Source organism: Melanostigma gelatinosum, assembly GCF_949748355.1.
Source record: "Melanostigma gelatinosum genome assembly, chromosome: 10".
Taxonomy (NCBI): domain Eukaryota; kingdom Metazoa; phylum Chordata; class Actinopteri; order Perciformes; family Zoarcidae; genus Melanostigma; species Melanostigma gelatinosum.
This window is the reverse complement of record NC_136643.1, coordinates 8,052,868-8,077,402: the sequence shown is the minus strand read 5'-3', so window position 1 is coordinate 8,077,402 and position 24,535 is coordinate 8,052,868.

Here is a 24,535-nt window from a genome sequence, read left to right as displayed (position 1 = left end):
GAGGATACTCTGGTGGTGAGGATACTCTGGTGATGAAGATACTCTGTTGATAAAGATACTCTGGTGATGAGGATACTCTGGTGATGAGGATACTCTGGTGGTGAGGATACTCTGGTGATGAAGATACTCTGTTGATGAAGATACTCTGGTGGTGAGGATACTCTGGTGACGAGGATACTCTGGTGATGAAGATACTCTGTTGATGAGGATACTCTGGTGAAGAGGATACTCTGGTGGCGAGGATACTCTGGTGAAGAGGATACTCTGGTGGTGAGGATACTCTGGTGGCAAGGATACTCTGGTGGTGAGGATACTCTGGTGATGAGGATACTCTGGTGGCGAGGATACTCTGGTGGTGAGGATACTCTGGTGACGAGGATACTCTCGTGATGAGGATACTCTGGTGGTAAGGATACTCTGGTGACGAGGATACTCTGTTGCTGAAGATACTCTGTTGATGAGGATACTCTGGTGATGAAGATACTCTGTTGATGAGGATACTCTGGTGAAGAGGATACTCTGGTGAAGAGGATACTCTGGTGGTGAGGATACTCTGGTGACGAGGATACTCTGGTGATGAAGATACTCTGCTGAAGAGGATACTCTGGTGGTGAGGATACTCTGGTGACGAGGATACTCTGGTGATGAAGATACTCTGTTGATGAGGATACTCTGGTGATGAAGATACTCTGTTGATGAGGATACTCTGGTGATGATGATAATCTGGTGATGAGGATAATCTGGTGATGAAGATACTCTGGTGAAGAGGATACTCTGGTGATGGGGATACTCTGGTGAAGAGGATACTCTGTTGATGAGGATACTCTGTTGATGAAGATACTCTGGTGATGAGGATACTCTGGTGATGAAGATACTCTGGTGATGAGGATCATCTGGTGATGAGGATACTCTGTTGATGAAGAGACTCTGGTGATAAGGATACTCTGGTGATGAAGATACTCTGGTGATGAGGATACTCTGGTGGTGAGGATACTCTGGTGATGAGGATACTCTGGTGGTGAGGATACTCTGGTGATGAAGATACTCTTGTGGTGAGGATACTCTGTTGATGAAGATACTCTGGTGACGAGGATACTCTGGTGATGAAGATACTCTGGTGATGAGGATGCTCTGCTGGTGAAGATACTCTGGTGATGAGAATACTCTGCTGATGAAGATACTCTGGTGATGAGGATACTCTGGTGATGAGGATACTCTGGTGATGAAGATACTCTGGTGATGAGGATACTCTGGTGATGAAGATACTCTTGTGGTGAGGATACTCTGTTGATGAAGATACTCTGGTGACGAGGATACTCTGGTGATGAAGATACTCTGGTGATGAGGATACTCTGTTGATGAAGATACTCTGGTGATGAGGATACTCTGATGATGAGGATACTCTGGTGAAGAGGATACTCTGCTGAAGAGGATACTCTGGTGAAGAGGATACTCTGGTGGCGAGGATACTCTAGTGAAGAGGATACTCTGGTGGTGAGGATAATCTGGTGATGAGGATACTCTGGTGAAGAGGATACTCTGGTGGTGAGGATACTCTAGTGAAGAGGATACTCTGGTGGTGAGGATAATCTGGTGATGAAGATACTCTGTTGATGAAGATACTCTGTTGATGAGGATACTCTGGTGATGTAGATACTCTAGTGATGTAGATACTCTGGTGATGAGGATACTCTGGTGATGAAGATACTCTGGTGATGAGGATACTCTGGTGGTGAAGATACTCTGGTGATGAAGATACTCTGTTGATAAAGATACTCTGGTGATGAGGATACTCTGGTGATGAGGATACTCTGGTGGTGAGGATACTCTGGTGATGAAGATACTCTGTTGATGAAGATACTCTGTTGATGAGGATACTCTGGTGAAGAGGATACTCTGCTGAAGAGGATACTCTGGTGATGAGGATACTCTGGTGATGAGGATACTCTGGTGATGAAGATACTCTGGTGATGAGGATACTCTGGTGATGAAGATACTCTTGTGGTGAGGATACTCTGTTGATGAAGATACTCTGGTGACGAGGATACTCTGGTGATGAAGATACTCTGGTGATGAGGATACTCTGTTGATTAAGATACTCTGGTGATGAGGATACTCTGATGATGAGGATACTCTGGTGAAGAGGATACTCTGCTGAAGAGGATACTCTGCTGAAGAGGATACTCTGGTGAAGAGGATACTCTGGTGGCGATGATACTCTAGTGAAGAGGATACTCTGGTGGTGAGGATAATCTGGTGATGAAGATACTCTGTTGATGAAGATACTCTGTTGATGAGGATACTCTGGTGATGTAGATACTCTGGTGATGTGGATACTCTGGTGATGAGGATACTCTGGTGATGAAGATACTCTGGTGATGAGGATACTCTGGTGGTGAGGATACTCTGGTGATGAAGATACTCTGTTGATAAAGATACTCTGGTGATGAGGATACTCTGGTGATGAGGATACTCTGGTGGTGAGGATACTCTGGTGATGAAGATACTCTGTTGATGAAGATACTCTGTTGATGAGGATACTCTGGTGAAGAGGATACTCTGCTGAAGAGGATACTCTGGTGAAGAGGATACTCTGGTGGCGAGGATACTCTAGTTTAGAGGATACTCTGGTGGTGAGGATAATCTGGTGATGAAGATACTCTGTTGATGAAGATACTCTGTTGATGAGGATACTCTGGTGATGTAGATACTCTGGTGATGTAGATACTCTGGTGATGAGGATACTCTGGTGATGAAGATACTCTGGTGATGAGGATACTCTGGTGGTGAGGATACTCTGGTGATGAAGATACTCTGTTGATAAAGATACTCTGGTGAAGAGGATACTCTGCTGAAGAGGATACTCTGGTGACGAGGATACTCTGGTGATGAAGATACTCTGGTGATGAGGATGTTCTGCTGGTGAAGATACTCTGGTGATGAGGATACTCTGGTGGTGAGGATACTCTGGTGATGAAGATACTCTGTTGATGAAGATACTCTGTTGATGAGGATACTCTGGTGAAGAGGATACTCTGCTGAAGAGGATACTCTGGTGAAGAGGATACTCTGGTGGCGAGGATACTCTAGTGTAGAGGATACTCTGGTGGTGAGGATAATCTGGTGATGAAGATACTCTGTTGATGAAGATACTCTGTTGATGAGGATACTCTGGTGATGTAGATACTCTGGTGATGTAGATACTCTGGTGATGAGGATACTCTGGTGATGAAGATACTCTGGTGATGAGGATACTCTGGTGGTGAGGATACTCTGGTGATGAAGATACTCTGTTGATAAAGATACTCTGGTGAAGAGGATACTCTGCTGAAGAGGATACTCTGGTGACGAGGATACTCTGGTGATGAAGATACTCTGGTGATGAGGATGCTCTGCTGGTGAAGATACTCTGGTGATGAGGATACTCTGCTGATGAAGATACTCTGGTGATGAGGATACTCTGATGATGAGGATACTCTGGTGATGAAGATACTCTGTTGATGAGGATACTCTGGTGATGATGATACTCTGTTGATAAAGATACTCTGGTGAAGAGGATACTCTGGTGAAGAGGATACTCTGGTGGTGAGGATACTCTGGTGACGAGGATACTCTGGTGATGAAGATACTCTGCTGAAGAGGATACTCTGGTGGTGAGGATACTCTGGTGACGAGGATACTCTGGTGATGAAGATACTCTGTTGATGAGGATACTCTGGTGATGAAGATACTCTGTTGATGAGGATACTCTGGTGATGATGATAATCTGGTGATGAGGATAATCTGGTGATGAAGATACTCTGGTGAAGAGGATACTCTGGTGATGGGGATACTCTGGTGAAGAGGATACTCTGTTGATGAGGATACTCTGTTGATGAAGATACTCTGGTGATGAGGATACTCTGGTGATGAAGATACTCTGGTGATGAGGATCATCTGGTGATGAGGATACTCTGTTGATGAAGAGACTCTGGTGATAAGGATACTCTGGTGATGAAGATACTCTGGTGATGAGGATACTCTGGTGGTGAGGATACTCTGGTGATGAGGATACTCTGGTGGTGAGGATACTCTGGTGATGAAGATACTCTTGTGGTGAGGATACTCTGTTGATGAAGATACTCTGGTGACGAGGATACTCTGGTGATGAAGATACTCTGGTGATGAGGATGCTCTGCTGGTGAAGATACTCTGGTGATGAGAATACTCTGCTGATGAAGATACTCTGGTGATGAGGATACTCTGGTGATGAGGATACTCTGGTGCTGAAGATACTCTGGTGATGAGGATACTCTGGTGATGAAGATACTCTTGTGGTGAGGATACTCTGTTGATGAAGATACTCTGGTGACGAGGATACTCTGGTGATGAAGATACTCTGGTGATGAGGATACTCTGTTGATGAAGATACTCTGGTGATGAGGATACTCTGATGATGAGGATACTCTGGTGAAGAGGATACTCTGCTGAAGAGGATACTCTGGTGAAGAGGATACTCTGGTGGCGAGGATACTCTAGTGAAGAGGATACTCTGGTGGTGAGGATAATCTGGTGATGAGGATACTCTGGTGAAGAGGATACTCTGGTGGTGAGGATACTCTAGTGAAGAGGATACTCTGGTGGTGAGGATAATCTGGTGATGAAGATACTCTGTTGATGAAGATACTCTGTTGATGAGGATACTCTGGTGATGTAGATACTCTAGTGATGTAGATACTCTGGTGATGAGGATACTCTGGTGATGAAGATACTCTGGTGATGAGGATACTCTGGTGGTGAAGATACTCTGGTGATGAAGATACTCTGTTGATAAAGATACTCTGGTGATGAGGATACTCTGGTGATGAGGATACTCTGGTGGTGAGGATACTCTGGTGATGAAGATACTCTGTTGATGAAGATACTCTGTTGATGAGGATACTCTGGTGAAGAGGATACTCTGCTGAAGAGGATACTCTGGTGATGAGGATACTCTGGTGATGAGGATACTCTGGTGATGAAGATACTCTGGTGATGAGGATACTCTGGTGATGAAGATACTCTTGTGGTGAGGATACTCTGTTGATGAAGATACTCTGGTGACGAGGATACTCTGGTGATGAAGATACTCTGGTGATGAGGATACTCTGTTGATGAAGATACTCTGGTGATGAGGATACTCTGATGATGAGGATACTCTGGTGAAGAGGATACTCTGCTGAAGAGGATACTCTGCTGAAGAGGATACTCTGGTGAAGAGGATACTCTGGTGGCGATGATACTCTAGTGAAGAGGATACTCTGGTGGTGAGGATAATCTGGTGATGAAGATACTCTGTTGATGAAGATACTCTGTTGATGAGGATACTCTGGTGATGTAGATACTCTGGTGATGTGGATACTCTGGTGATGAGGATACTCTGGTGATGAAGATACTCTGGTGATGAGGATACTCTGGTGGTGAGGATACTCTGGTGATGAAGATACTCTGTTGATAAAGATACTCTGGTGATGAGGATACTCTGGTGATGAGGATACTCTGGTGGTGAGGATACTCTGGTGATGAAGATACTCTGTTGATGAAGATACTCTGTTGATGAGGATACTCTGGTGAAGAGGATACTCTGCTGAAGAGGATACTCTGGTGAAGAGGATACTCTGGTGGCGAGGATACTCTAGTTTAGAGGATACTCTGGTGGTGAGGATAATCTGGTGATGAAGATACTCTGTTGATGAAGATACTCTGTTGATGAGGATACTCTGGTGATGTAGATACTCTGGTGATGTAGATACTCTGGTGATGAGGATACTCTGGTGATGAAGATACTCTGGTGATGAGGATACTCTGGTGGTGAGGATACTCTGGTGATGAAGATACTCTGTTGATAAAGATACTCTGGTGAAGAGGATACTCTGCTGAAGAGGATACTCTGGTGACGAGGATACTCTGGTGATGAAGATACTCTGGTGATGAGGATGTTCTGCTGGTGAAGATACTCTGGTGATGAGGATACTCTGGTGGTGAGGATACTCTGGTGATGAAGATACTCTGTTGATGAAGATACTCTGTTGATGAGGATACTCTGGTGAAGAGGATACTCTGCTGAAGAGGATACTCTGGTGAAGAGGATACTCTGGTGGCGAGGATACTCTAGTGTAGAGGATACTCTGGTGGTGAGGATAATCTGGTGATGAAGATACTCTGTTGATGAAGATACTCTGTTGATGAGGATACTCTGGTGATGTAGATACTCTGGTGATGTAGATACTCTGGTGATGAGGATACTCTGGTGATGAAGATACTCTGGTGATGAGGATACTCTGGTGGTGAGGATACTCTGGTGATGAAGATACTCTGTTGATAAAGATACTCTGGTGAAGAGGATACTCTGCTGAAGAGGATACTCTGGTGACGAGGATACTCTGGTGATGAAGATACTCTGGTGATGAGGATGCTCTGCTGGTGAAGATACTCTGGTGATGAGGATACTCTGCTGATGAAGATACTCTGGTGATGAGGATACTCTGATGATGAGGATACTCTGGTGATGTAGATACTCTGGTGATGAGAATACCCTGATGATGTGGATACTCTGATGATGAGTATACTCTGGTGGTGAGGATACTCTGGTGACGAGGATACTCTGGTGATGAAGATACTCTGGTGACGAGGATACTCTGGTGGTGAGGATACTCTGGTGACGAAGATACTCTGGTGACGAGGATACTCTGGTGATGAAGATACTCTGTTGATGAAGATACTCTGGTGATGAGGATACTCTGGTGATGAAGATACTCTGTTGATGAGGATACTCTGGTGATAAAGATACTCTGTTGATGAGGATACTCTGGTGATGAAGATACTCTGGTGATGATGATACTCTGGTGATGAGGATACTCTGGTGATGAAGATACTCTGGTGATGAGGATACTCTGGTGGTGAGGATACTCTGTTGATGAGGATACTCTGGTGATAAAGATACTCTTGTGGTGAGGATACTCTGGTGATGAGGATACTCTGTTGATGAACATACTCTGTTGATGAGGATACTCTGGTGGTGAGGATACTCTGGTGACGAGGATACTCTGGTGATGAAGATACTCTGGTGATGAGGATAGTCTGGTGGTGAGGATACTCTGGTGATGAGGATACTCTGATGATGAGGATACTCTGATGATGAGGATAATCTGGTGATGAGGATAGTCTGTTGATGAAGATACTCTGATGATGAGGATACTCTGGTGATGAAGATACTCTGGTGATGAGGATACTCTGGTGGTGAGGATACTCTGGTGACGAGGATACTCTGGTGATGAAGATACTCTGTTGATGAGGATACTCTGGTGATGAAGATACTCTGGTGATGATGATACTCTGGTGATGAGGATACTCTGGTGATGAAGATACTCTGGTGATGAGGATACTCTGGTGGTGAGGATACTCTGTTGATGAGGATACTCTGGTGATAAAGATACTCTTGTGGTGAGGATACTCTGGTGATGAGGATATTCTGTTGATGAACATACTCTGGTGATGAGGATACTCTGGTGGTGAGGATACTCTGGTGATGAAGATACTCTGGTGGTGAGGATACTCTGGTGATGAAGATACTCTGGTGAAGAGGATACTCTGGTGATGGGGATACTCTGGTGAAGAGGATACTCTGGTGGTGAGGATACTCTGGTGGTGAGGATACTCTGGTGGTGATGATACTCTGATGATGAGGATATTCTGATGATGAGGATAATCTGATGATGAGGATCATCTGGTGATGAAGAAACTCTGGTGATGAGGATACTCTGATGATGAGGATCATCTGGTGCTGAGGATACTCTGTTGATGAAGATACTCTGGTGATAAGGATACTCTGGTGATGAAGATACTCTGGTGATGAGGATACTCTGGTGATGAGGATACTCTGATGATGAGGATACTCTGGTGAAGAGGATACTCTGCTGAAGAGGATACTCTGCTGAAGAGGATACTCTGGTGATGAGGATACTCTGATGATGAGGATCATCTGGTGATGAAGAAACTCTGGTGATGAGGATACTCTGTTGATGAGGATACTCTGGTGAAGAGGATACTCTGTTGATGAGGATACTCTGTTGATGAAGATACTCTGGTGATGAGGATACTCTGATGATGAGGATACTCTGGTGAAGAGGATACTCTGCTGAAGAGGATACTCTGGTGAAGACGATACTTTGGTGGCGAGGATACTCTGGTGAAGAGGATACTCTGGTGGTGAGGATAATCTGGTGATGAAGATACTCTGTTGATGAAGATACTCTGTTGATGAGGATACTCTGGTGGTGAGGATACTCTGGTGATGAAGACACTCTGTTGATGAAGATACTCTGGTGATGAGGATACTCTGGTGATGAAGATACTCTGGTGATGAGGATACTCTGGTGGTGAGGATACTCTGGTGACGAGGATGCTCTGGTGATGAAGAGACTCTGTTGATGAGGATACTCTGGTGATGAAGATACTCTGTTGATGAGGATACGCTGCTGAAGAGGATACTCTGCTGAAGAGGATACTCTGGTGAAGAGGATACTCTGGTGGCGAGGATACTCTGGTGAAGAGGATACTCTGGTGGTGAGGATACTCTGGTGGTGAGGATACTCTGGTGGTGAGGATACTCTGGTGATGAGGCTACTCTGGTGATGAGGATACTCTGATGATGAGGATCATCTGGTGATGAGGATACTCTGTTGATGAAGATACTCTGGTGATAAGGATACTCTGCTGAAGAGGATACTCTGGTGGCGAGGATACTCTGGTGAAGAGGATGCTCTGGTGATGAGGATACTCTGGTGGTGAGGATACTCTGGTGATGAGGATACTCTGGTGGTGAGGATACTCTGATGATGAGGAAACTCTGGTGGTGAGGATACTCTGGTGATGAGGATACTCTGGTGATGAGGATACTCTGGTGATGAAGATACTCTGTTAATGAGGATACTCTGGTGATGTAGATACTCTGGTGATGTAGATACTCTGGTGATGAGGATACTCTGGTGATGAAGATACTCTGTTGATGAGGATACTCTGTTGATGAAGATACTCTGGTGATGAGGATACTCTGATGATGAGGATCATCTGGTGATGAAGAAACTCTGGTGATGAGGATACTCTGGTGAAGAGGATACTCTGTTGATGAGGATACTCTGTTGATGAAGATACTCTGGTGATGAGGATACTCTGATGATGAGGATACTCTGGTGAAGAGGATACTCTGCTGAAGAGGATACTCTGGTGAAGAGGATACTCTGGTGACGAAGATAGTCTGGTGATGAAGATACTCTGTTGATGAGGATACTCTGGTGAAGAGGATACTCTGCTGAAGAGGATACTCTGGTGAAGAGGATACTCTGGTGGCGAGGATACTCTGGTGATGAGGATACTCTGTTGATGAAGATACTCTGTTGATGAGGATACTCTGGTGGTGAGGATACTCTGGTGATGAAGACACTCTGTTGATGAAGATACTCTGGTGATGAGGATACTCTGGTGATGAAGATACTCTGGTGATGAGGATACTCTGGTGGTGAGGATACTCTGGTGACGAGGATGCTCTGGTGATGAAGAGACTCTGTTGATGAGGATACTCTGGTGATGAAGATACTCTGTTGATGAGGATACGCTGCTGAAGAGGATACTCTGCTGAAGAGGATACTCTGGTGAAGAGGATACTCTGGTGGCGAGGATACTCTGGTGGTGAGGATACTCTGGTGGTGAGGATACTCTGGTGGTGAGGATACTCTGGTGATGAGGCTACTCTGGTGGTGAGGATACTCTGGTGATGAGGATACTCTGGTGATGAGGATACTCTGATGATGAGGATACTCTGGTGAAGAGGATACTCTGGTGGTGAGGATAATCTGGTGATGAAGATACTCTGTTGATGAGGATACTCTGGTGAGGAAGATACTCTGGTGATGAGGATGCTCTGTTGATGAGGATACTCTGGTGAAGAGGATACTCTGTTGATGAGGATACTCTGTTGATGAAGATACTCTGGTGATGAGGATACTCTGATGATGAGGATACTCTGGTGAAGAGGATACTCTGCTGAAGAGGATACTCTGGTGAAGACGATACTCTGGTGGCGAGGATACTCTGGTGAAGAGGATACTCTGGTGGTGAGGATAATCTGGTGATGAAGATACTCTGTTGATGAAGATAGTCTGTTGATGAGGATACTCTGGTGGTGAGGATACTCTGGTGATGAAGACACTCTGTTGATGAAGATACTCTGGTGATGAGGATACTCTGGTGATGAAGATACTCTGGTGATGAGGATACTCTGGTGGTGAGGATACTCTGGTGACGAGGATGCTCTGGTGATGAAGATACTCTGTTGATGAGGATACTCTGGTGATGAAGATACTCTGTTGATGAGGATACTCTGGTGAAGAGGATACTCTGCTGAAGAGGATACTCTCGTGAAGACGATACTCTGGTGGCGAGGATACTCTGGTGGCGAGGATACTCTGGTGAAGAGGATACTCTGGTGGTGAGGATACTCTGGTGGTGAGGATACTCTGGTGGTGAGGATACTCTGGTGATGAGGCTACTCTGGTGATGAGGATACTCTGGTTATTGAGGATACTCTGGTGATGAGGATACTCTGATGATGAGGATCATCTGGTGATGAGGATACTCTGTTGATGAAGATACTCTGGTGATAAGGATACTCTGCTGAAGAGGATACTCTGGTGGCGAGGATACTCTGGTGAAGAGGATGCTCTGGTGATGAGGATACTCTGGTGGTGAGGATACTCTGGTGATGAAGACACTCTGTTGATGAAGATACTCTGGTGATGAGGATACTCTGGTGATGAAGATACTCTGGTGATGAGGATACTCTGGTGGTGAGGATACTCTGGTGACGAGGATGCTCTGGTGATGAAGGTACTCTGTTGATGAGGATACTCTGGTGATGAAGATACTCTGTTGATGAGGATACTCTGGTGAAGAGGATACTCTGCTGAAGAGGATACTCTCGTGAAGACGATACTCTGGTGGCGAGGATACTCTGGTGGCGAGGATACTCTGGTGAAGAGGATACTCTGGTGGTGAGGATACTCTGGTGGTGAGGATACTCTGGTGGTGAGGATACTCTGGTGATGAGGCTACTCTGGTGGTGAGGATACTCTGGTGATGAGGATACTGTGGTTATTGAGGATACTCTGGTGATGAGGATACTCTGATGATGAGGATCATCTGGTGATGAGGATACTCTGTTGATGAAGATACTCTGGTGATAAGGATACTCTGCTGAAGAGGATACTCTGGTGGCGAGGATACTCTGGTGAAGAGGATGCTCTGGTGATGAGGATACTCTGGTGGTGAGGATACTCTGGTGATGAGGATACTCTGGTGGTGAGGATACTCTGATGATGAGGAAACTCTGGTGGTGAGGATACTCTGGTGATGAGGATACTCTGGTGATGAGGATACTCTGATGATGAGGATACTCTGGTGATGAAGATACTCTGTTAATGAGGATACTCTGGTGATGTAGATACTCTGGTGATGTAGATACTCTGGTGATGAGGATACTCTGGTGATGAAGATACTCTGGTGATGAGGATACTCTGGTGATGAAGATACTCTGCTGAAGAGGATACTCTGGTGAAGAGGATACTCTGGTGGCGAGGATACTCTAGTTTAGAGGATACTCTGGTGGTGAGGATAATCTGGTGATGAAGATACTCTGTTGATGAAGATACTCTGTTGATGAGGATACTCTGGTGATGTAGATACTCTGGTGATGTAGATACTCTGGTGATGAGGATACTCTGGTGATGAAGATACTCTGGTGATGAGGATACTCTGGTGGTGAGGATACTCTGGTGATGAAGATACTCTGTTGATAAAGATACTCTGGTGAAGAGGATACTCTGCTGAAGAGGATACTCTGGTGACGAGGATACTCTGGTGATGAAGATACTCTGGTGATGAGGATGTTCTGCTGGTGAAGATACTCTGGTGATGAGGATACTCTGGTGGTGAGGATACTCTGGTGATGAAGATACTCTGTTGATGAAGATACTCTGTTGATGAGGATACTCTGGTGAAGAGGATACTCTGCTGAAGAGGATACTCTGGTGAAGAGGATACTCTGGTGGCGAGGATACTCTAGTGTAGAGGATACTCTGGTGGTGAGGATAATCTGGTGATGAAGATACTCTGTTGATGAAGATACTCTGTTGATGAGGATACTCTGGTGATGTAGATACTCTGGTGATGTAGATACTCTGGTGATGAGGATACTCTGGTGATGAAGATACTCTGGTGATGAGGATACTCTGGTGGTGAGGATACTCTGGTGATGAAGATACTCTGTTGATAAAGATACTCTGGTGAAGAGGATACTCTGCTGAAGAGGATACTCTGGTGACGAGGATACTCTGGTGATGAAGATACTCTGGTGATGAGGATGCTCTGCTGGTGAAGATACTCTGGTGATGAGGATACTCTGCTGATGAAGATACTCTGGTGATGAGGATACTCTGATGATGAGGATACTCTGGTGATGTAGATACTCTGGTGATGAGAATACCCTGATGATGTGGATACTCTGATGATGAGTATACTCTGGTGGTGAGGATACTCTGGTGACGAGGATACTCTGGTGATGAAGATACTCTGGTGACGAGGATACTCTGGTGGTGAGGATACTCTGGTGACGAAGATACTCTGGTGACGAGGATACTCTGGTGATGAAGATACTCTGTTGATGAAGATACTCTGGTGATGAGGATACTCTGGTGATGAAGATACTCTGTTGATGAGGATACTCTGGTGATAAAGATACTCTGTTGATGAGGATACTCTGGTGATGAAGATACTCTGGTGATGATGATACTCTGGTGATGAGGATACTCTGGTGATGAAGATACTCTGGTGATGAGGATACTCTGGTGGTGAGGATACTCTGTTGATGAGGATACTCTGGTGATAAAGATACTCTTGTGGTGAGGATACTCTGGTGATGAGGATACTCTGTTGATGAACATACTCTGTTGATGAGGATACTCTGGTGGTGAGGATACTCTGGTGACGAGGATACTCTGGTGATGAAGATACTCTGGTGATGAGGATAGTCTGGTGGTGAGGATACTCTGGTGATGAGGATACTCTGATGATGAGGATACTCTGATGATGAGGATAATCTGGTGATGAGGATAGTCTGTTGATGAAGATACTCTGATGATGAGGATACTCTGGTGATGAAGATACTCTGGTGATGAGGATACTCTGGTGGTGAGGATACTCTGGTGACGAGGATACTCTGGTGATGAAGATACTCTGTTGATGAGGATACTCTGGTGATGAAGATACTCTGGTGATGATGATACTCTGGTGATGAGGATACTCTGGTGATGAAGATACTCTGGTGATGAGGATACTCTGGTGGTGAGGATACTCTGTTGATGAGGATACTCTGGTGATAAAGATACTCTTGTGGTGAGGATACTCTGGTGATGAGGATATTCTGTTGATGAACATACTCTGGTGATGAGGATACTCTGGTGGTGAGGATACTCTGGTGATGAAGATACTCTGGTGGTGAGGATACTCTGGTGATGAAGATACTCTGGTGAAGAGGATACTCTGGTGATGGGGATACTCTGGTGAAGAGGATACTCTGGTGGTGAGGATACTCTGGTGGTGAGGATACTCTGGTGGTGATGATACTCTGATGATGAGGATATTCTGATGATGAGGATAATCTGATGATGAGGATCATCTGGTGATGAAGAAACTCTGGTGATGAGGATACTCTGATGATGAGGATCATCTGGTGCTGAGGATACTCTGTTGATGAAGATACTCTGGTGATAAGGATACTCTGGTGATGAAGATACTCTGGTGATGAGGATACTCTGGTGATGAGGATACTCTGATGATGAGGATACTCTGGTGAAGAGGATACTCTGCTGAAGAGGATACTCTGCTGAAGAGGATACTCTGGTGATGAGGATACTCTGATGATGAGGATCATCTGGTGATGAAGAAACTCTGGTGATGAGGATACTCTGTTGATGAGGATACTCTGGTGAAGAGGATACTCTGTTGATGAGGATACTCTGTTGATGAAGATACTCTGGTGATGAGGATACTCTGATGATGAGGATACTCTGGTGAAGAGGATACTCTGCTGAAGAGGATACTCTGGTGAAGACGATACTTTGGTGGCGAGGATACTCTGGTGAAGAGGATACTCTGGTGGTGAGGATAATCTGGTGATGAAGATACTCTGTTGATGAAGATACTCTGTTGATGAGGATACTCTGGTGGTGAGGATACTCTGGTGATGAAGACACTCTGTTGATGAAGATACTCTGGTGATGAGGATACTCTGGTGATGAAGATACTCTGGTGATGAGGATACTCTGGTGGTGAGGATACTCTGGTGACGAGGATGCTCTGGTGATGAAGAGACTCTGTTGATGAGGATACTCTGGTGATGAAGATACTCTGTTGATGAGGATACGCTGCTGAAGAGGATACTCTGCTGAAGAGGATACTCTGGTGAAGAGGATACTCTGGTGGCGAGGATACTCTGGTGAAGAGGATACTCTGGTGGTGAGGATACTCTGGTGGTGAGGATACTCTGGTGGTGAGGATACTCTGGTGATGAGGCTACTCTGGTGATGAGGATACTCTGATGATGAGGATCATCTGGTGATGAGGATACTCTGTTGATGAAGATACTCTGGTGATAAGGATACTCTGCTGAAGAGGATACTCTGGTGGCGAGGATACTCTGGTGAAGAGGATGCTCTGGTGATGAGGATACTCTGGTGGTGAGGATACTCTGGTGATGAGGATACTCTGGTGGTGAGGATACTCTGATGATGAGGAAACTCTGGTGGTGAGGATACTCTGGTGATGAGGATACTCTGGTGATGAGGATACTCTGGTGATGAAGATACTCTGTTAATGAGGATACTCTGGTGATGTAGATACTCTGGTGATGTAGATACTCTGGTGATGAGGATACTCTGGTGATGAAGATACTCTGTTGATGAGGATACTCTGTTGATGAAGATACTCTGGTGATGAGGATACTCTGATGATGAGGATCATCTGGTGATGAAGAAACTCTGGTGATGAGGATACTCTGGTGAAGAGGATACTCTGTTGATGAGGATACTCTGTTGATGAAGATACTCTGGTGATGAGGATACTCTGATGATGAGGATACTCTGGTGAAGAGGATACTCTGCTGAAGAGGATACTCTGGTGAAGAGGATACTCTGGTGACGAAGATAGTCTGGTGATGAAGATACTCTGTTGATGAGGATACTCTGGTGAAGAGGATACTCTGCTGAAGAGGATACTCTGGTGAAGAGGATACTCTGGTGGCGAGGATACTCTGGTGATGAGGATACTCTGTTGATGAAGATACTCTGTTGATGAGGATACTCTGGTGGTGAGGATACTCTGGTGATGAAGACACTCTGTTGATGAAGATACTCTGGTGATGAGGATACTCTGGTGATGAAGATACTCTGGTGATGAGGATACTCTGGTGGTGAGGATACTCTGGTGACGAGGATGCTCTGGTGATGAAGAGACTCTGTTGATGAGGATACTCTGGTGATGAAGATACTCTGTTGATGAGGATACGCTGCTGAAGAGGATACTCTGCTGAAGAGGATACTCTGGTGAAGAGGATACTCTGGTGGCGAGGATACTCTGGTGGTGAGGATACTCTGGTGGTGAGGATACTCTGGTGGTGAGGATACTCTGGTGATGAGGCTACTCTGGTGGTGAGGATACTCTGGTGATGAGGATACTCTGGTGATGAGGATACTCTGATGATGAGGATACTCTGGTGAAGAGGATACTCTGGTGGTGAGGATAATCTGGTGATGAAGATACTCTGTTGATGAGGATACTCTGGTGAGGAAGATACTCTGGTGATGAGGATGCTCTGTTGATGAGGATACTCTGGTGAAGAGGATACTCTGTTGATGAGGATACTCTGTTGATGAAGATACTCTGGTGATGAGGATACTCTGATGATGAGGATACTCTGGTGAAGAGGATACTCTGCTGAAGAGGATACTCTGGTGAAGACGATACTCTGGTGGCGAGGATACTCTGGTGAAGAGGATACTCTGGTGGTGAGGATAATCTGGTGATGAAGATACTCTGTTGATGAAGATAGTCTGTTGATGAGGATACTCTGGTGGTGAGGATACTCTGGTGATGAAGACACTCTGTTGATGAAGATACTCTGGTGATGAGGATACTCTGGTGATGAAGATACTCTGGTGATGAGGATACTCTGGTGGTGAGGATACTCTGGTGACGAGGATGCTCTGGTGATGAAGATACTCTGTTGATGAGGATACTCTGGTGATGAAGATACTCTGTTGATGAGGATACTCTGGTGAAGAGGATACTCTGCTGAAGAGGATACTCTCGTGAAGACGATACTCTGGTGGCGAGGATACTCTGGTGGCGAGGATACTCTGGTGAAGAGGATACTCTGGTGGTGAGGATACTCTGGTGGTGAGGATACTCTGGTGGTGAGGATACTCTGGTGATGAGGCTACTCTGGTGATGAGGATACTCTGGTTATTGAGGATACTCTGGTGATGAGGATACTCTGATGATGAGGATCATCTGGTGATGAGGATACTCTGTTGATGAAGATACTCTGGTGATAAGGATACTCTGCTGAAGAGGATACTCTGGTGGCGAGGATACTCTGGTGAAGAGGATGCTCTGGTGATGAGGATACTCTGGTGGTGAGGATACTCTGGTGATGAAGACACTCTGTTGATGAAGATACTCTGGTGATGAGGATACTCTGGTGATGAAGATACTCTGGTGATGAGGATACTCTGGTGGTGAGGATACTCTGGTGACGAGGATGCTCTGGTGATGAAGGTACTCTGTTGATGAGGATACTCTGGTGATGAAGATACTCTGTTGATGAGGATACTCTGGTGAAGAGGATACTCTGCTGAAGAGGATACTCTCGTGAAGACGATACTCTGGTGGCGAGGATACTCTGGTGGCGAGGATACTCTGGTGAAGAGGATACTCTGGTGGTGAGGATACTCTGGTGGTGAGGATACTCTGGTGGTGAGGATACTCTGGTGATGAGGCTACTCTGGTGGTGAGGATACTCTGGTGATGAGGATACTGTGGTTATTGAGGATACTCTGGTGATGAGGATACTCTGATGATGAGGATCATCTGGTGATGAGGATACTCTGTTGATGAAGATACTCTGGTGATAAGGATACTCTGCTGAAGAGGATACTCTGGTGGCGAGGATACTCTGGTGAAGAGGATGCTCTGGTGATGAGGATACTCTGGTGGTGAGGATACTCTGGTGATGAGGATACTCTGGTGGTGAGGATACTCTGATGATGAGGAAACTCTGGTGGTGAGGATACTCTGGTGATGAGGATACTCTGGTGATGAGGATACTCTGATGATGAGGATACTCTGGTGATGAAGATACTCTGTTAATGAGGATACTCTGGTGATGTAGATACTCTGGTGATGTAGATACTCTGGTGATGAGGATACTCTGGTGATGAAGATACTCTGGTGATGAGGATACTCTGGTGATGAAGATACTCTGTTGATGAGGATACTCTGTTGATGAGGATACTCTGTTGATGAAGATACTCTGGTGATGAGGATACGCTGCTGAAGAGGATACTCTGCTGAAGAGGATACTCTGGTGAAGAGGATACTCTGGTGGCGAGGATACTCTGGTGAAGAGGATACTCTGGTGGTGAGGATACTCTGGTGGTGAGGATACTCTGGTGGTGAGGATACTCTGGTGATGAGGCTACTCTGGTGGTGAGGATACTCTGGTGATGAGGATACTCTGGTGATGAGGATACTCTGATGATGAGGATCATCTGGTGATGAGGATACTCTGTTGATGAAGATACTCTGGTGATAAGGATACTCTGCTGAAGAGGATACTCTGGTGGCGAGGATACTCTGGTGAAGAGGATGCTCTGGTGATGAGGATACTCTGGTGGTGAGGATACTCTGGTGATGAGGATACTCTGGTGGTGAGGATACTCTGGTGATGAGGATACTCTGGTGGTGAGGATACTCTGATGATGAGGAAACTCTGGTGGTGAGGATACTCTGGTGATGAGGATACTCTGGTGATGAGGATACTCTGGTGATGAGGATACTCTGGTGATGAAGATACTCTGTTAATGAGGATACTCTGGTGATGTAGATACTCTGGTGATGTAGATACTCTGGTGATGAGGATACTCTGGTGATGAAGATACTCTGTTGATGAGGATACTCTGTTGATGAAGATACTCTGGTGATGAGGATACTCTGATGATGAGGATCATCTGGTGATGAAGAAACTCTGGTGATGAGGATACTCTGGTGAAGAGGATACTCTGTTGATGAGGATACTCTGTTGATGAAGATACTCTGGTGATGAGGATACTCTGATGATGAGGATACTCTGGTGAAGAGGATACTCTGCTGAAGAGGATACTCTGGTGGCTAGGATACTCTGGTGAAGAGGATACTCTGGTGGTGAGGATAATCTGGTGATGAAGATACTCTGTTGATGAAGATACTCTGGTGATGAGGATACTCTGGTGATGAAGATACTCTGGTGATGAGGATACTCTGGTGGTGAGGATACTCTGGTGACGAAGATACTCTGGTGATGAAGATACTCTGTTGATGAGGATACTCTGGTGATGTAGATACTCTGGTGATGGAGATACTCTGGTGATGAGGATACTCTGGTGATGAAGATACTCTGATGATGAGGATACTCTGGTGGTGAGGATACTCTGGTGATGAAGATACTCTGTTGATGAAGATACTCTGGTGATGAGGATACTCTGGTGATGAAGATACTCTGGTGATGAGGATACTCTGGTGGTGAGGATACTCTGGTGACGAAGATACTCTGGTGATGAAGATACTCTGTTGATGAGGATACTCTGGTGAAGAGGATACTCTGCTGAAGAGGATACTCTGGTGAAGAGGATACTCTGCTGAAGAGGATACTCTGGTGAAGAGGATACTCTGCTGAATAGGATACTCTGGTGAAGAGGATACTCTGGTGGCGAGGATACTCTGGTGAAGAGGATACTCTGGTGGTGAGGATACTCTGGTGGAGAGGATACTCTGGTGGCGAGGATACTCTGGTGAAGAGGATACTCTGGTGGTGAGGATACTCTGGTGGCGAGGATACTCTGGTGGTGAGGATACTCTGGTGATGAGGATACTCTGGTGGTGAGGATACTCTGGTGATGAGGATACTCTGTTGGCGAGGATACTCTGGTGGTGAGGATACTCTGGTGACGAGGATACTCTCGTGATGAGGATACTCTGGTGGTAAGGATACTCTGGTGACGAGGATACTCTGTTGCTGAAGATACTCTGTTGATGAGGATACTCTGGTGAAGAGGATACTCTGCTGAAGAGGATACTCTGCTGAAGAGGATACTCTGGTGGTGAGGATACTCTGGTGACGAGGATACTCTGGTGATGAAGATACTCTGCTGAAGAGGATACTCTGGTGGTGAGGATACTCTGGTGACGAGGATACTCTGGTGATGAAGATACTCTGCTGAAGAGGATACTCTGTTGATGAGGATCCTCTGGTGATGAGAATACTCTGATGATGTGGATACTCTGATGATGAGGATACTCTGGTGATGAAGATACTCTGGTGGTGAGGATACTCTGGTGACGAGGATACTCTGGTGATGAAGATACTCTGCTGACGAGGATACTCTGGTGGTGAGGATACTCTGGTGACGAGGATACTCTGGTGATGAAGATACTCTGTTGATGAGGATACTCTGGTGAAGAGGATACTCTGTTGATGAGGATCCTCTGGTTATGAGGATACTCTGATGATGTGGATACTCTGATGATGAGGATCATCTGGTGATGAAGATACTCTGGTGATGAGGATACTCTGGTGATGAAGATACTCTGGTGATGAGGATACTCTGGTGAGGAAGATACTCTGGTGACGAGGAAACTCTGGTGGTGAGGATACTCTGGTGACGAGGATACTCTGGTGATGAAGATACTCTGTTGATGAGGATACTCTGGTGAAGAGGATACTCTGTTGATGATGATACTCTGGTGATGAGGATACTCTGATGATGTGGATACTCTGATGATGAGGATCATCTGGTGATGAAGATACTCTGGTGATGAGGATACTCTGGTGATGAAGATACTCTGGTGATGAGGATACTCTGGTGAGGAAGATACTCTGGTGATGAGGATGCTCTGTTGATGAGGATACTCTGGTGAAGAGGATACTCTGTTGATGAGGATACTCTGTTGATGAAGATACTCTGGTGATGAGGATACTCTGATGATGAGGATACTCTGGTGAAGAGGATACTCTGCTGAAGAGGATACTCTGGTGAAGACGATACTCTGGTGGCGAGGATACTCTGGTGAAGAGGATACTCTGGTGGTGAGGATAATCTGGTGATGAAGATACTCTGTTGATGAAGATAGTCTGTTGATGAGGATACTCTGGTGGTGAGGATACTCTGGTGATGAAGACACTCTGTTGATGAAGATATTCTGGTGATGAGGATACTCTGGTGATGAAGATACTCTGGTGATGAGGATACTCTTGTGGTGAGGATACTCTGGTGACGAGGATGCTCTGGTGATGAAGATACTCTGTTGATGAGGATACTCTGGTGATGAAGATACTCTGTTGATGAGGATACTCTGGTGAAGAGGATACTCTGCTGAAGAGGATACTCTCGTGAAGACGATACTCTGGTGGCGAGGATACTCTGGTGGCGAGGATACTCTGGTGAAGAGGATACTCTGGTGGTGAGGATACTCTGGTGGTGAGGATACTCTGGTGGTGAGGATACTCTGGTGATGAGGCTACTCTGGTGGTGAGGATACTCTGGTGATGAGGATACTCTGGTTATTGAGGATACTCTGGTGATGAGGATACTCTGATGATGAGGATCATCTGGTGATGAGGATACTCTGGTGATGAGGATACTCTGGTGATGAGGATACTCTGGTGATGAAGATACTCTGTTAATGAGGATACTCTGGTGATGTAGATACTCTGGTGATGTAGATACTCTGGTGATGAGGATACTCTGGTGATGAAGATACTCTGTTGATGAGGATACTCTGTTGATGAAGATACTCTGGTGATGAGGATACTCTGATGATGAGGATCATCTGGTGATGAAGAAACTCTGGTGATGAGGATACTCTGGTGAAGAGGATACTCTGTTGATGAGGATACTCTGTTGATGAAGATACTCTGGTGATGAGGATACTCTGATGATGAGGATACTCTGGTGAAGAGGATACTCTGCTGAAGAGGATACTCTGGTGAAGAGGATACTCTGGTGGCGAGGATACTCTGGTGAAGAGGATACTTTGGTGGCGAGGATACTCTGGTGAAGAGGATACTCTGGTGGTGAGGATAATCTGGTGATGAAGATACTCTGTTGATGAAGATACTCTGGTGATGAGGATACTCTGGTGATGAAGATACTCTGGTGATGAGGATACTCTGGTGGTGAGGATACTCTGGTGACGAAGATACTCTGGTGATGAAGATACTCTGTTGATGAGGATACTCTGGTGATGTAGATACTCTGGTGATGTAGATACTCTGGTGATGAGGATACTCTGGTGATGAAGATACTCTGATGATGAGGATACTCTGGTGGTGAGGATACTCTGGTGATGAAGATACTCTGTTTATGAAGATACTCTGGTGATGAGGATACTCTGGTGATGAAGATACTCTGGTGATGAGGATACTCTGGTGGTGAGGATACTCTGGTGACGAAGATACTCTGGTGATGAAGATACTCTGTTGATGAGGATACTCTGGTGAAGAGGATACTCTGCTGAAGAGGATACTCTGGTGAAGAGGATACTCTGGTGGCGAGGATACTCTGGTGATGAGGATACTCTGTTGATGAAGATACTCTGTTGATGAGGATACTCTGGTGGTGAGGATACTCTGGTGATGAAGACACTCTGTTGATGAAGATACTCTGGTGATGAGGATACTCTGGTGATGAAGATACTCTGGTGATGAGGATACTCTGGTGGTGAGGATACTCTGGTGACGAGGATGCTCTGGTGATGAAGAGACTCTGTTGATGAGGATACTCTGGTGATGAAGATACTCTGTTGATGAGGATACGCTGCTGAAGAGGATACTCTGCTGAAGAGGATACTCTGGTGAAGAGGATACTCTGGTGGCGAGGATACTCTGGTGAAGAGGATACTCTGGTGGTGAGGATACTCTGGTGGTGAGGATACTCTGGTGGTGAGGATACTCTGGTGGTGAGGATACTCTGGTGGTGAGGATACTCTGGTGATGAGGCTACTCTGGTGGTGAGGATACTCTGGTGATGAGGATACTCTGGTGATGAGGATACTCTGATGATGAGGATCATCTGGTGATGAGGATACTCTGTTGATGAAGATACTCTGGTGATAAGGATACTCTGCTGAAGAGGATACTCTGGTGGCGAGGATACTCTGGTGAAGAGGATGCTCTGGTGATGAGGATACTCTGGTGGTGAGGATACTCTGGTGATGAGGATACTCTGGTGATGAGGATACTCTGGTGAAGAGGATACTCTGGTGGCGAGGATACTCTGGTGAAGAGGATACTTTGGTGGCGAGGATACTCTGGTGAAGAGGATACTCTGGTGGTGAGGATAATCTGGTGATGAAGATACTCTGTTGATGAAGATACTCTGGTGATGAGGATACTCTGGTGATGAAGATACTCTGGTGATGAGGATACTCTGGTGGTGAGGATACTCTGGTGACGAAGATACTCTGGTGATGAAGATACTCTGTTGATGAGGATACTCTGGTGATGTAGATACTCTGGTGATGTAGATACTCTGGTGATGAGGATACTCTGGTGATGAAGATACTCTGATGATGAGGATACTCTGGTGGTGAGGATACTCTGGTGATGAAGATACTCTGTTGATGAAGATACTCTGGTGATGAGGATACTCTGGTGATGAAGATACTCTGGTGATGAGGATACTCTGGTGGTGAGGATACTCTGGTGACGAAGATACTCTGGTGATGAAGATACTCTGTTGATGAGGATACTCTGGTGAAGAGGATACTCTGCTGAAGAGGATACTCTGGTGAAGAGGATACTCTGGTGGCGAGGATACTCTGGTGATGAGGATACTCTGTTGATGAAGATACTCTGTTGATGAGGATACTCTGGTGGTGAGGATACTCTGGTGATGAAGACACTCTGTTGATGAAGATACTCTGGTGATGAGGATACTCTGGTGATGAAGATACTCTGGTGATGAGGATACTCTGGTGGTGAGGATACTCTGGTGACGAGGATGCTCTGGTGATGAAGAGACTCTGTTGATGAGGATACTCTGGTGATGAAGATACTCTGTTGATGAGGATACGCTGCTGAAGAGGATACTCTGCTGAAGAGGATACTCTGGTGAAGAGGATACTCTGGTGGCGAGGATACTCTGGTGAAGAGGATACTCTGGTGGTGAGGATACTCTGGTGGTGAGGATACTCTGGTGGTGAGGATACTCTGGTGGTGAGGATACTCTGGTGATGAGGCTACTCTGGTGGTGAGGATACTCTGGTGATGAGGATACTCTGGTGATGAGGATACTCTGATGATGAGGATCATCTGGTGATGAGGATACTCTGGTGATGAGGATACTCTGGTGATGAGGATACTCTGGTGATGAGGATACTCTGGTGATGAAGATACTCTGTTAATGAGGATACTCTGGTGATGTAGATACTCTGGTGATGAGGATACTCTGGTGATGAAGATACTCTGTTGATGAGGATACTCTGTTGATGAAGATACTCTGGTGATGAGGATACTCTGATGATGAGGATCATCTGGTGATGAAGAAACTCTGGTGATGAGGATACTCTGGTGAAGAGGATACTCTGTTGATGAGGATACTCTGTTGATGAAGATACTCTGGTGATGAGGATACTCTGGTGATGAAGATACTCTGGTGATGAGGATACTCTTGTGGTGAGGATACTCTGGTGACGAGGATGCTCTGGTGATGAAGATACTCTGTTGATGAGGATACTCTGGTGATGAAGATACTCTGTTGATGAGGATACTCTGGTGAAGAGGATACTCTGCTGAAGAGGATACTCTCGTGAAGACGATACTCTGGTGGCGAGGATACTCTGGTGGCGAGGATACTCTGGTGAAGAGGATACTCTGGTGGTGAGGATACTCTGGTGGTGAGGATACTCTGGTGGTGAGGATACTCTGGTGATGAGGCTACTCTGGTGGTGAGGATACTCTGGTGATGAGGATACTCTGGTTATTGAGGATACTCTGGTGATGAGGATACTCTGATGATGAGGATCATCTGGTGATGAGGATACTCTGGTGATGAGGATACTCTGGTGATGAGGATACTCTGGTGATGAAGATACTCTGTTAATGAGGATACTCTGGTGATGTAGATACTCTGGTGATGTAGATACTCTGGTG